This window comes from Stenella coeruleoalba (genome assembly GCF_951394435.1).
Source record: "Stenella coeruleoalba genome assembly, chromosome: 7".
Taxonomy (NCBI): domain Eukaryota; kingdom Metazoa; phylum Chordata; class Mammalia; order Artiodactyla; family Delphinidae; genus Stenella; species Stenella coeruleoalba.
In genome coordinates, this window is record NC_137153.1 from 65,920,780 (window position 1) to 65,932,960 (window position 12,181).

Consider the following 12,181-nt stretch of genomic DNA (forward strand, 5'->3'; position numbering starts at 1 on the left):
TGTTTGTACATTTTGCTAATTTGTCCCACAATTTTCACAAATCTCTCAGTACAGTATTTCATAAATTTTATCATGCCAGGATCTAACACTGCCATTTTTCCCCCTGGAGACTGCCCTTCAGGAGAAATTCATTCTCCTTCTACCTGTGCTGGTCTAGGCCTACCACATACAGTCACCTGTGACTTCTCTTTACTGTCATCCCAGGAATTCCCTTTGTCTTCTCATGAAAAAATCCCTGTTTCCTGGAGCTCATGTCTCCCTCCTTCTTGGTTTAGTCCCCTGTTTTGTTGGAGCATATCCTTCAGTATTTTAGCTGATTTAGAAAGAGGGCATGATGGCCAGTGATGTAGTGATGAGAATCTGTCTACCTCTGGAGTCTTATTGCTACAATTTTTTTTTTTTTTTTTTTTGGCGGTATGCGGGCCTCTTACTGCCGCGGCCTCTCCCGCTGCGGAGCACAGGCTCCGGACGCACAGGCCCAGCGGCCATGGCCCACGGACCCAGCCGCTCCACGGCATGCGGGATCCTCCCGGACCGGGGCACGAACCCGCGTCCCCTGCACCGGCAGGCGGACTGCCAACCACTGCGCCACCAGGGAAGCCCTTATTGCTACAATTTCAATGTAGTGCCTACGTAGAACTCCCTGATACCTCCCTGCACTACTATCTTGGAGATTCCCTCCACCTGTGTCATGTGCTGCACACCAGTTTTCTTGTCCCTGTATAATTTATATAACTCTTTAGAATTATGTCTTCCTATTTAAACCCGAATAATTCTTAAATGTCCCACATTCTAACATGGAGCTGAGTGACCCACTTTCTCACCCTAAAAGAAAATCAAAATATAGGAACTCACCATTTCCAGTTGTTTCCTGATTAGGGCAAATTAATTCCCTTGTTTTGATAATGCACATCCTCCACTAGCTTCCCGAGTATGTGTGTGTGGGAGCTAAATGTTTTGATATTTCTGTTCTTGAAAATACCTTCTTTCTATACTCACACTTAATTGTGGTTTGGGTAGAAAATTCTAGGTTGGAAATTATATGTCTGCCCCCCAAATTTTGAAGTCATTGTTCAGTTGTCTTCTACTTTCCATTATGGCTGTTGCAAAGTTTCATCCCATTTCAAATATGAATTCTTGAAACTTTTAATTTCTTTCTAGCGGCTATGTATCTCCACAATTCCAGTATTCTACGATGCTGTGGCTTGGTGTGGATTATTTTCAACTCTCTTGCTGGCAACCTGATGAGTCCTTTTAGTACAGAAACTCCTGTGTTACAGATCTGGAAATTTTTCTTAATCATTTCTTTGATGATTAACTCAGTTATGGGTTTTTTCCCCCCCTTTCTTTCTATTTCTGTTTCTCATCCATTATTTGGATGTTGCTTGTCCTAAATTTGTCCCTTATTATTTTTCTTTTATCGTCGTCTTCCGTCTTATTTTGCTCATTAACTGGAGGAATTCTTCACCTTTATTTCCTAACTCCTTTGATTTCTTTCATTTGTGCTGTCATGGTTTTCATTTCCGAGAGCTCTGTTTTGTTCCCTGAATGTTCCTTTTATCCCATCTTGTTCTTGTTTCATGGGTGCAATATCTGTGCTTATTTTTGATTATTGTAACAATCATGTTTTATGTAAGTGTCCTTCCCTTGTAGAGTCTCTGCTCCCACTCACTGGTTTGTCTGTCTTGGTCTCTGTCTTCCATATTACAACCTTTTCTCAGATGTCTGGCAAACTTCGTTTGTCTGCTCATGTGTAAAAGTGAGTAAAAGAGCAAATTGGAAGTCTTAAGGATATGGGTGGAGTTTGTCAACTTTGAGCTTCAGTTAGATGGGTCTAGCTGGGCCATTAATGAGGGATCCTTGATGCCACTATCTCTAGATCTTTCCTCTTGGGCTGGTGCATTTTCCCAATTTCCTGACTGATGGGTAGAGGCTTAGTGCTCAGTGGTTCTTAGAAACCACTGAGGGAAAGACTGGGATGGGGGTGGGAGAAGTAGGAGTGTTGGGGGGGGTCTCAGCACGCCACGTGTGTACATTCATTTCCTCTCCTTTCTTCAGCACAGTTACCTGAGGCTTGGTGTCCTCCAGTCTGGAGCCCCTCTGATTCTGCTCAGAGAAGAAACCTCCACGTTTATTCTGCCAGGGATGGGGAGGGGCACTCACCTAGAAGCTTGCAGGGGCTGGGTGTGGTGGGGTGGGATCCAGGACTCTTAACTACTATTAATCAATGTTCTTTTTTGGCCATATGCCCCACCTCCCTCCCCAGTTTCTGCTCTGAGTCTTTTGAGGGTTCTGTGGTTTAGATCAGGATATTCTTGGCGTTCTCCATTTTAGGCTTAAGATTCAGGTTTTTTGTATCTGCTAAGTAAATTAACAGTCATCCATCTGCTTTTTAGCTTCAAGAATTTATTGCCATTGTCTTCTTGCCTTTTCTCCCCATCCTTTTGGGCTTCTATCTTTAAAAAAATAATAATGATGATCCCTTTGCTATTGTTTCAGTGGAGTTGCAAGAAAGAGGGAAGTTATGTGGGTGTTAAATCCACCATTATTACCATCCTATGGCTTTTTCAAGAACGCCAGTTGTCTGACTTAGTTTATAAAACTGACTACTTAACGCTTGTAAAGCTACCAATCAAACTCATAAACTCAGTGAATGTTAATTTTTACATGTCCCAATACTATTTATAAAGTAACTTCAACTTAAGACCATACATTTAAATAATTCACTGAAGCATAAATGAGAAATTAGGATTACCAGACATGTCTTTATTCTAGCAGGCTAAATTATTTTTAAGTTTCGGAAATAACAAAATATTCACAGATTACTCTTATTTATATACCTGAGGTGAAAAGATGCTAATTATAAAATCCCAAACAATTTGGGGATCATCATCCCAAATATTTTTGGACTTGCCATCCATTCTTGCCGTGATTTGCGAGCTAGAGGAGAGGGTCCTCATGAGGTGATGACTGGATTTTTGCCGTAACACTGAGGGGACACTTAGATTCCCACGTGTCTATGGCAGGGGCCCTTTTCCCATTCTTTCGTCTTTTCAGCAAATTTGCTACATCTACTCAAGCTTCTATATTGATTGAATTCTACATTTCTTAACTTTTAAAAGATTTAAATTGTTTTTATGTGTATCCCTGAAAACCTTTGACTTGGAGGGAATTCCACAATCTTTTTATCTTCTCCCAATTAGGGCTAAGCTTCTTTTAGGAAATGAATAACCTCCAATTACCCTCTTGATCTCCTCATTGATTACAACTTCTGTGGAGTACTTAAAGGCAAAAACTGGAGGAGCTAAGGCAAAAACCAAGCTTTAATATAAAGCAAAGTGCCTGAGGAGATTTGACCTCTGTCGCATACTTTTTTCACACATAATCCCTGGGGGCTCTATTACCAAATGTAAAATGTGTTGGCTGGGCTGTGAATCCACTGGGGCTTCCCCCTGGGGGAATGTGGGAACACATGAAAGGAGGCAAATATGCCTAATTGTAGACCAAATGTGCTCTTAGAGCCAAAGAAGAAAAATGGAAACTACTTCTCATGTCATCTTCATGTGAGCCTCAAAGGAGCTTGATGGAAAATAGCTATATGGACGGCCAAAGGTGGTCAGAAAAGAGCAAGGCTGCCAAGACTGATTTTGAACACTAAGAATGTGCTAGTGATGTTTGCTGGAAGACTGAGGACCCAGGGGGACACTGACACCACATTTTCCATTCACTGGAAAAAAAAGAAAGATCTGGCAAAACCAGCTTCAGTCTTTCTACTACAATTTATGGAGATGCTCAAAGTTATGACTGTGTAACTATCAAACCCACAAGCATTTCCTCTGAGGACAACTGATTCCCAGTAACCGTGTTTGTGTCTACTTATGTCCACTCCTCATCTAACAACCCAGCAACTGCCTCAAAACCTTTAATATATATCTTCTCTATATTGTGCTTTTTGCTTTCTCATAATTTTGGTTTATCCCAATTTCAGCTGGTTAATGATCCCTCTTGGTTTGTGAGGTGCATGCTCTCAGCCTTAGATCTTCTCTATTTCAAATTCCTGAGGGCAAAAATCCCACTGCCCCTGCTCTTTCCTATTGGAGCAGAGTTTCTAGCACCACACCATCTCATGGGCCCCTGGCCAGCCAATGTTTTACCTGCCCTTGGGTCAGATCCCCACTCCTGGTCCAATCAGCTGGAGCAGAGGTGGAAGCATTAATGCTCAGTTAAACATGGTAGGTACTAAGGTTGGGCAGTTTCTTTTGGAAAGAGATATGGATATGACAGAAACCATGATGGACATTTTTTTTTCTTTTTCTTTTTTCTGTATGATGGACATTTTTGGTACACCTGGCTTAAGAGACCTAAGAAGGACAAACTCATTTCCTTGCCCTCTCCCCTTTTCATCAAGAAGAGCATTCAAAAGACTAGGAAATGGGATCTTTGGGAGCATCTCTAGATGAACCAGAAACAAAGCCTTTATCTGCCTTTAATTATACCCAGGGATGAATAATGGGGGCTCAAGGTTTGTGAAGAGATACCTTTTGGATTTGAAAACACTTGCTTAATTAGAAATTTTGGCCAATGACCATCTTTGTACTTCTTGTTGCTACTCTTTTTGTTTTTTTAATTTTATTGAAGTATAGTTGTTTTACAATGTTATTTTTTTTTGTACAGCAGAGTGACTCAGTTATATATATATATATATATTCTTTTTGATATTCTTTTCCATTATAGTTTGTCACAGGATTTTTTTTAATATGGAAAAATATTTGTAGCATATTGTTAAGGGAAAAGAGGAATTTACAATCCAATATATACAATATAATTCTTATTTCACTTAAATATATGTGCAGATATAATGAAATAGAACAAATACCAAATTATTAATAGTAGTTATCTTTGGGTGATTATATTGTCAGCAATCTTTTACATTCATGCCTAATACCATTTTATGTATTTCTTCAATAAAAAATTAATTGATTTTTGGACATAAAATAATACATATTATTATTTAATGCTCTAGAAAAATTTAGTGAACACTTTTTAAAAACAATCTGTTTGGGCTTCCTTGGTGGCGTAGTGGTTGAGGGTCCGCCTGCCGGTGTAGGGGATGCGGGTTCTTGCCCGCACCTGGGGGGATCCCACGTGCCGCGGAGTGGCTGGGCCCGTGGGCCATGGCCGCTGGGCCTGCGCGTCCGGAGCCTGTGCTCCGCGACGGGAGGGGCCACAGTGGTGGGAGGCCCGCGTGCTGCAAAAAACCCCCCCAAAACAAAAAACAATCTGTTTGTAATATAGACTCACACCTAATTCATATCTATACCATTTCTTTTTCTTTCGTTTTTTTTAAATTTTTCAAAAATGAAGTATAATTGATTTAAAATGTGTTAATTTCTGCCGTACAACAAAGTGATTCAGTTATATATACATCTTTATATATATTCTCTTCCATTATGGTTTATCATATGATATATATTTCTCTGTGCTATGCAGTAGGACCTTGTTTATCCATTCTACTGATACATATAAAAGCTTACATCTGCTAACCCCAACCTCCCACTCCATTCCTCCCCCAACCTCTTCCCCCTTAGCAACCACCAGTCTGTTCTCTATGTCTGTGATTCTGTTTCTGTTTCATAGATAGGTTCATTTGTATCATACTTTAGATTCCACATATAAGTGATATCATATGGTATTTGTCTTTCTCTTTCTGACTGACTTCATTTAGTATGATAATCTCAACTTGCATCCATGTTGTTGCAAATGGCATTTTTCTTTCTTTTTTATGGCAGAGTAGTATTCCACATGTACCACATGTACCACATGTATATGTGGTACACATGTACTACAGCTTCTTTATCCATTCATCTGTCAACAGACATTTAGGTTGTTTCCATGTCTTGACTATTGTGAATAGTGCTGCTATGAACATAGGAATGCATGTATCTTTTTGAATTATAGTTTTGTGTGGATATATGCCCAGGAGTGGGATTGCTGGATCATATGGTAGTTCTGTTTTTAGTTTTCTGAGGAACCTCCATACTGTTTTCCACAATGGCTGCACCAACTTATATTCCCACCAACAGAGTAGGAGGGTTCCTTTTCTCCACACCCTCTCCAGCATTTGTTATATGTAGACCTTTTAGTGATGGCCATTCTGACTGCTGTGAGGTGGTACCTCATTGTAGTTTTGATTTGCATGTCTCTAATAATTAGCAATGTTGAGCATCTTTTCATGTGCCTGTTGGCCATCTGTATATCATCTTTAGAGAAATGTCTATTTAGGTCTTCTGCCCCTTTTTGTTTTGTTATTGTGTTTGGTCATTTTTTTTGTTTGTTTTTTGGTTATTATGAATCTATTTTTTTATTGGAGTATAGTTGCTTTACAATATTGTGTTTATACTGTACAGCAAAGTGAATCAGCTGTACATATACATATATCCCCTCTTTTTTGGATTTCCTTCTCTTTTAGGTCACCACAGAGCATTGAGTAGAGTGCCCTGTGCTATACAGTAGGTTCTCATTAGTCATCTATTTTATAAATAGTATCAATAGTATATATATATGTCAATACCAATCTCCCAATTCATCCCACCACCCCCCTTTCCCCCTTAGTATCCATACGTATGTTCTCTATATCTGTGTCTCTTTTTCTGCTTTGTAAATAAGATTGTTTATACCAATTTTTTTCAGATTCCGCATATACGTTAATATACAATATTTTTCTCTTTCTGACTTACTTCACTCTGTATGACCGTCTCTAGTTCCATCCATGTCTCTACAAATGACCCAATTTCATTCCTTTCTATGGCTGAGTAACATTGCATTGTATGTATGTACCACATCTTCTTTATCCATTCCTCTGTTGATGGACATTTAGGTTGCTTCCATGTCCTGGCTATTGTAAATAGTGCTGCAATGAACATTAGGGTGCATGTGTCTTTTTGAATTATGGTGTTCTCTGGGTATATGCCCAGTAGTGGGACTGCTGAGTCATATAGAAGTTCTATTTTTAGTTTTTTAGGGACCCTCCATACTGTTCTCCATAGTCGCTGTATCAGTTTACATTCCCACCAACAATGCATGAGGGTTCCCTTTTCTCCACACCCTCTCCAGCATTTATTGTTTGTAAATTGTTTGTTGATGGCCATTCTAACTGGTGTGAGGTGATACCTCATTATAGTTTTGATTTGCGTTTCTCTAATAATTAGTGATGTTGAGCATCTTTTCATGTGTTTGTTGGCCTTCTGTATGTCTTCTTTGGAGAAATGTCTATTTAGGTGTTCCACCCATTTTTTGATTGGGTTGGTTTTTTTTGATATTAAGCTGCATGAGCTGTTTGTATATTTTGGAGATTAATCCTTTGTCAGTTGCTTTGTTTACAAATATTTTCTCCCATTCTGAGGGTTGTTGTTTCGTCTTGTTTATGGTTTCCTTTGCTATTTATGTCAAAGAGTGTTCTCCCTATGTTTTCCTCTAAGAGTTTTATAGTATCCAGCCTTACATTTAGGTCTTTAATCCATTTTGAGTTTACTTTTGTGTATAGCTTTAGGGAGTGTTCTAATTTCATTCTTTTACATGTAGCTGTCTAGTTTTCCCAGCACCACTAATTGAAGAGGCTGTCTTTTCTCCATTGTATATTCTGGCCCCTTTGTCATAGACTAGGTGACCAGTCACAGAATATTGAATATAGTTCCCTGTGCTATACAGTAGGACCTTGTTGTTTATCCATTCTATATATAATAATTTGTCTCTACTAATCCCAAATGCCCATTCCTTCCCTTCCCTACCCCCCGCCTTGGCAACCACAAGTCTGTTCTCTATATCTGTGAATCTGTTTTTGTTTCGTAGGTATGTTGATTTTTATCTCATTTTAGATTCCACATATAAGTGATATAATATGGTATTTGTCTTTCTCTTTCTGACTTACTTCACTTAGTATGATAATCTCTAGGTCCATCCTGCAAATGGCATTATTTCATTCTTTTTCATGGCTGAGTAATATTCCATTGTATATATTTATATATACCATATCTTCTTTATCCATTCCTCTGCCAATGGACATTTAGATTGTTTCCATGTCTTGGCTATTGTGAATAGTGCTTCTATGAACATAGGGGTGCATGTATCTTTTCGAATTGTAGTTTTGTCTGGGTATATGCCCAGAAGTGGGATTGCTGGATCATATGGCAACTCTATTTTTAGTTTTTTGAGGAAGCTTCATACTGTTTTCCACAGTGGCTTCACCAATTTACATTCCCACCAACAGTATAAGAGAGTTCCCTTTTCTCTACACCCTCTCCAGCAGTCGTTATTTGTAGACTTTTTAATGATGACCATTCCAACCACTGTGAGGTGGTACCTCATTATAGTTTTGAGTTGCATTTCTCTAATAATTAGCTACATTGAGCATCTTTACATGTGCCTATTGGCGATCCGTATGTTTTCTTTGGAGAAATGTGTATTTAGGTCTTCTGTCCATTTTTTGATGGAATTGTTTGTTTTTTTATTGTTGAGTTATATGAGCTGTTTGTATATTATGGAAATTAAGCCCTTGTTGATCACATGATTTGCAGATATTTTTGTCTTTTCATTTTTATTATGGTTTCCTTTGCTGTGCAAAAGCTTATAAGTTTGATTATGTCCTGTTTGTTTATTTTTCTTTTATTTCTATTGCCTTGGGAGACTGACTTAAGAAAATATTTGTACGATTTATGTCAGAGAATGTTTTGCCAGTGTTGTCTTCTAGGAGTTTTATGGTTTCATAGCTTATGCTTAAGTCTTTAAGCCATTTTGGGTTTATTTTTGTGCATGATGTGAGGGTGTATTCTAACTTCACTGATTTACTTGCAGCTGTCCAACTTTCCCAGCACCACTTGCTAAAGAGACTGTCTTTTTCCCATTTTATATTCTTGCCTCTTTTGTTAAAGATTAATTGACCATAGGTGTGTAGGTTTTTTCCTGGGCTCTCTACTCTGCTCCATTGATCTGTATGTCTGTTTTTGAGCCAATACCACACTGTCTTGACTACTACAACTTTGTAGTATTGTCTGAAGTCTGGGAGGGTTATGCCTCCTGCTTTGTTCTTTTTCCTCAGGATTGCTTTGGCAATTCTGGGTCTTTTATGCTTCCTTATAAATTTTAGGATTATTTGTTGTAGTTCTGTGAAAGATGTTGGGTGATTTGATAGGGATCACATTAAATCTGTGGATTGCTTTGGGGAGTATGGCCATTTTAACAGTATTAATTCTTCCAATTCAGGAGCATGGGATATCTTTACATTTCATTGAATCATCTTTAATTTCCTTTATTAATGTTTTGTAGTTCTCAGCATATAAGTCTTTCACCTCCTTGGTCAGATTTATTCCTAAGTATTTTATTTTTTTGATCCAATTTTAAAAGAGATTGTTTGTTTACATTCCCTTTCTGATACTTCATTCTTAGTGTAAAGAAATGCAACCGATTTCTGTATGTTAATGTTTTAGCCTGCTACCCTGCTGAATTCATTCATCAGTTCTAGTAGTTTTTGTGTGGAGTCTTTAGGGTTTTCTATATATAGTATCATGTCATCTGCATGTAATGACAATTTTACCTCTTTCCTACCAATTTGAATACCTTTTGTTTCTTTTTCTTGTCTGATTGCTGTAAGTAGAACTTCTAATATTGTACTATGTTGAATAGAAGGGGTGAGAGTGGGTATCCTTGTCTTGTTCCAGATTTTAACAGAAAGGCTTTCAGCTTTTCACCATTGAGTATTATACTGGCTGTGGGTTTATCCTAAATAGCTTTTATTATGTTGAGATATCTTCCCTGTATACCCACTTTTGTAAGGGTTTTTATCATGATTGGATGTTGAATTTTATCAAATGCTTTTTCTGCATGTACTGAAATGATCATGTGGATTTTGTCCATTCTTTTGTTCATGTGGTGTATCACATTGATTGATTTGCATATGCTGAACCATCCTTGTGACCCTGGGGTTAATCCAACTTGATCATGGTGTATGACCTTTTATGTGTTGTTGGATTCAGTTTGCTAATATTTTGTTGAGAATTTTTGCCTCTATATTCATCAAAGATGTTAGCCTGTAATTTTCTTTTTTGGTAGTATCTTTGGTTTTGGTATCAGGGTGATGGTGGCTTCATAGAATGTCTTTGTGAGTATTCCTTCCTTTTCAACCTTTTGGAAGAGTTTGAGAAGGATCAGTATAGGTTCTTATTTGTATGTTTAGTAGAATTCCCCAGTGAAGCTATCTGGTCCTGGACTTTTGTTTGTAGGGAGTTTGTTTTGTTTTGTTTTCAGATTCTATTTCATTTCTAGTGATTGGTCTGTTCAAGTTATCTACTTGTTGATTCAGTCTTGGTGGGCTGTGTGTTTCTAGAAAGTTGTCCATTTCTTTTAGGTTGTCAAATTTGTTGGCATATAATTGTTCATAGTATTCTCTTATGGTTTTTTGTATGTCTGCAGTATCAGTTGTGATTTCTTCTCTTTCATTTCTTATTTTGTTTATTTTGGTCTTCTTTCTTTTCTTGGTGAGCCTGGCCAGATGTTTGTCAATTTTGTTTACACTTCCAAAGAACCAGCTCTTGGTTTTATTGATTTTTTAATTGTTTTTTAATCTCTATTTTATTTATTTCCTCTTTGATCTTTATTATTTCCTTCCTTCTAATGACTTTAAGTTTTGTTTATCTTCTTTTCCTAATTCTTCTTGTTGATACTCTTAAGGGTTTGGGACATATTCTGCTTAGAATAGCTCTGGAAATCCTATAGGAGTGAGGATGGGTCAGAGAACAAAGGAAGGGATCCTGCTTAAGGCTTGTTCCAGTTTTAAAGGAGAGAGAGGAAGCAGAACCTTAAGGTTTCACTCTAAATTAATTTAACTGAGTTTCCTATGGCGGGAGGTAGCAGGATTCAGGCCAGAAGTGTTGCCAGAGTTAACAACTGAGCCATTGGCTAAAACATTCTCTGGTGGGCTCTCCAGAAAGCCAGCAGGTGAGCAGTGAAGTTCATCGTTGTAATGGACATGAGCATGAGTTTTGACCAAGATAAATATCACCATAAATCTATTAATGGAACATCTGTTCTCTGCTGTTTGAGCTAAAGGATGGCATGATGAGATTGGAGCTTGTGCCCCTAGGTCTCTGGGCCAGGGTAGAGAAGTTCTCCTGGCTCTGGCACTTGGCCCAAGGTGTGCACACTGAGCTTCTGACAGACTCCCCTGCAGCTTGTCTTCCCTCCAGCAGACACTAGAGCTCCTGTAGATTGCTCCCAGCACCTCAGTCATTCTTTCACCTGGGCTTCCAGTATTCCCAGGCCCAGTGAAGAATAGGGGATAGAATCCCTCCCTTGTCTTCCAGCACATGCAGCCCATCTTACTGCTATTATCCACAGAAAATAGATAAGGTTATAGAAGTCCTAAAAGATTTAAAATCCTATTAATTATGAGTCTTCATGAGATGTGAATGACACCAACCTGGCTGTTCCTTCATTCACTCACCACACTGCAGTGCCTTTGGTGTCAATCCAGTTTAATGACTCCCATCAGCCGTCAGGGAAGGACACTTGGGGTTATACATAGACCCATTAGTCCCTCATGGCTTAGGGGCTCTTGTTTACATCTCAGTGATCTCCTCCCCCAAAAGAATAATAAAAACAATAATAATTCACAGGAAGAGAGGGAATACTATTTACTACAGGCTTACTTTCAGACAGATGCTGTGCCAAGCTTTGACACACATATTTTCTTTAATTCTCACAGCACCCCAATGATTTGAATAGTATCTCCATTTTAAAGAGACACAGAGATGGTAATAAGTTTGCCCAAGTTTACACAAGTAAAAAATGGAGCCAGGATTCAATCTCAGGTTTATCTGACTCCACAATGCCTTCATCTTTGTAAAAATAATATATTCTTTTTAAAATGTCCGTGCCCTAAGGAAAGTATAAAGAAGACAGTGAAAAATCACATGTAATTCCATTGCTCAGATATAATCACTATCAAAATTTGGTGTATCACTATCAAAATTTGGTGTATTTCTTTTTAAACATTTTCCCCCATGCATCCATATAGACGCACACATACACCAAGCACATATTAATTCATATACCAAATAATTTTTGAACATCTGCTATGTTGTAGGTCCTGTTCCACATGCTGGGGTACTCCAAGTCCCCATTCTGGAGG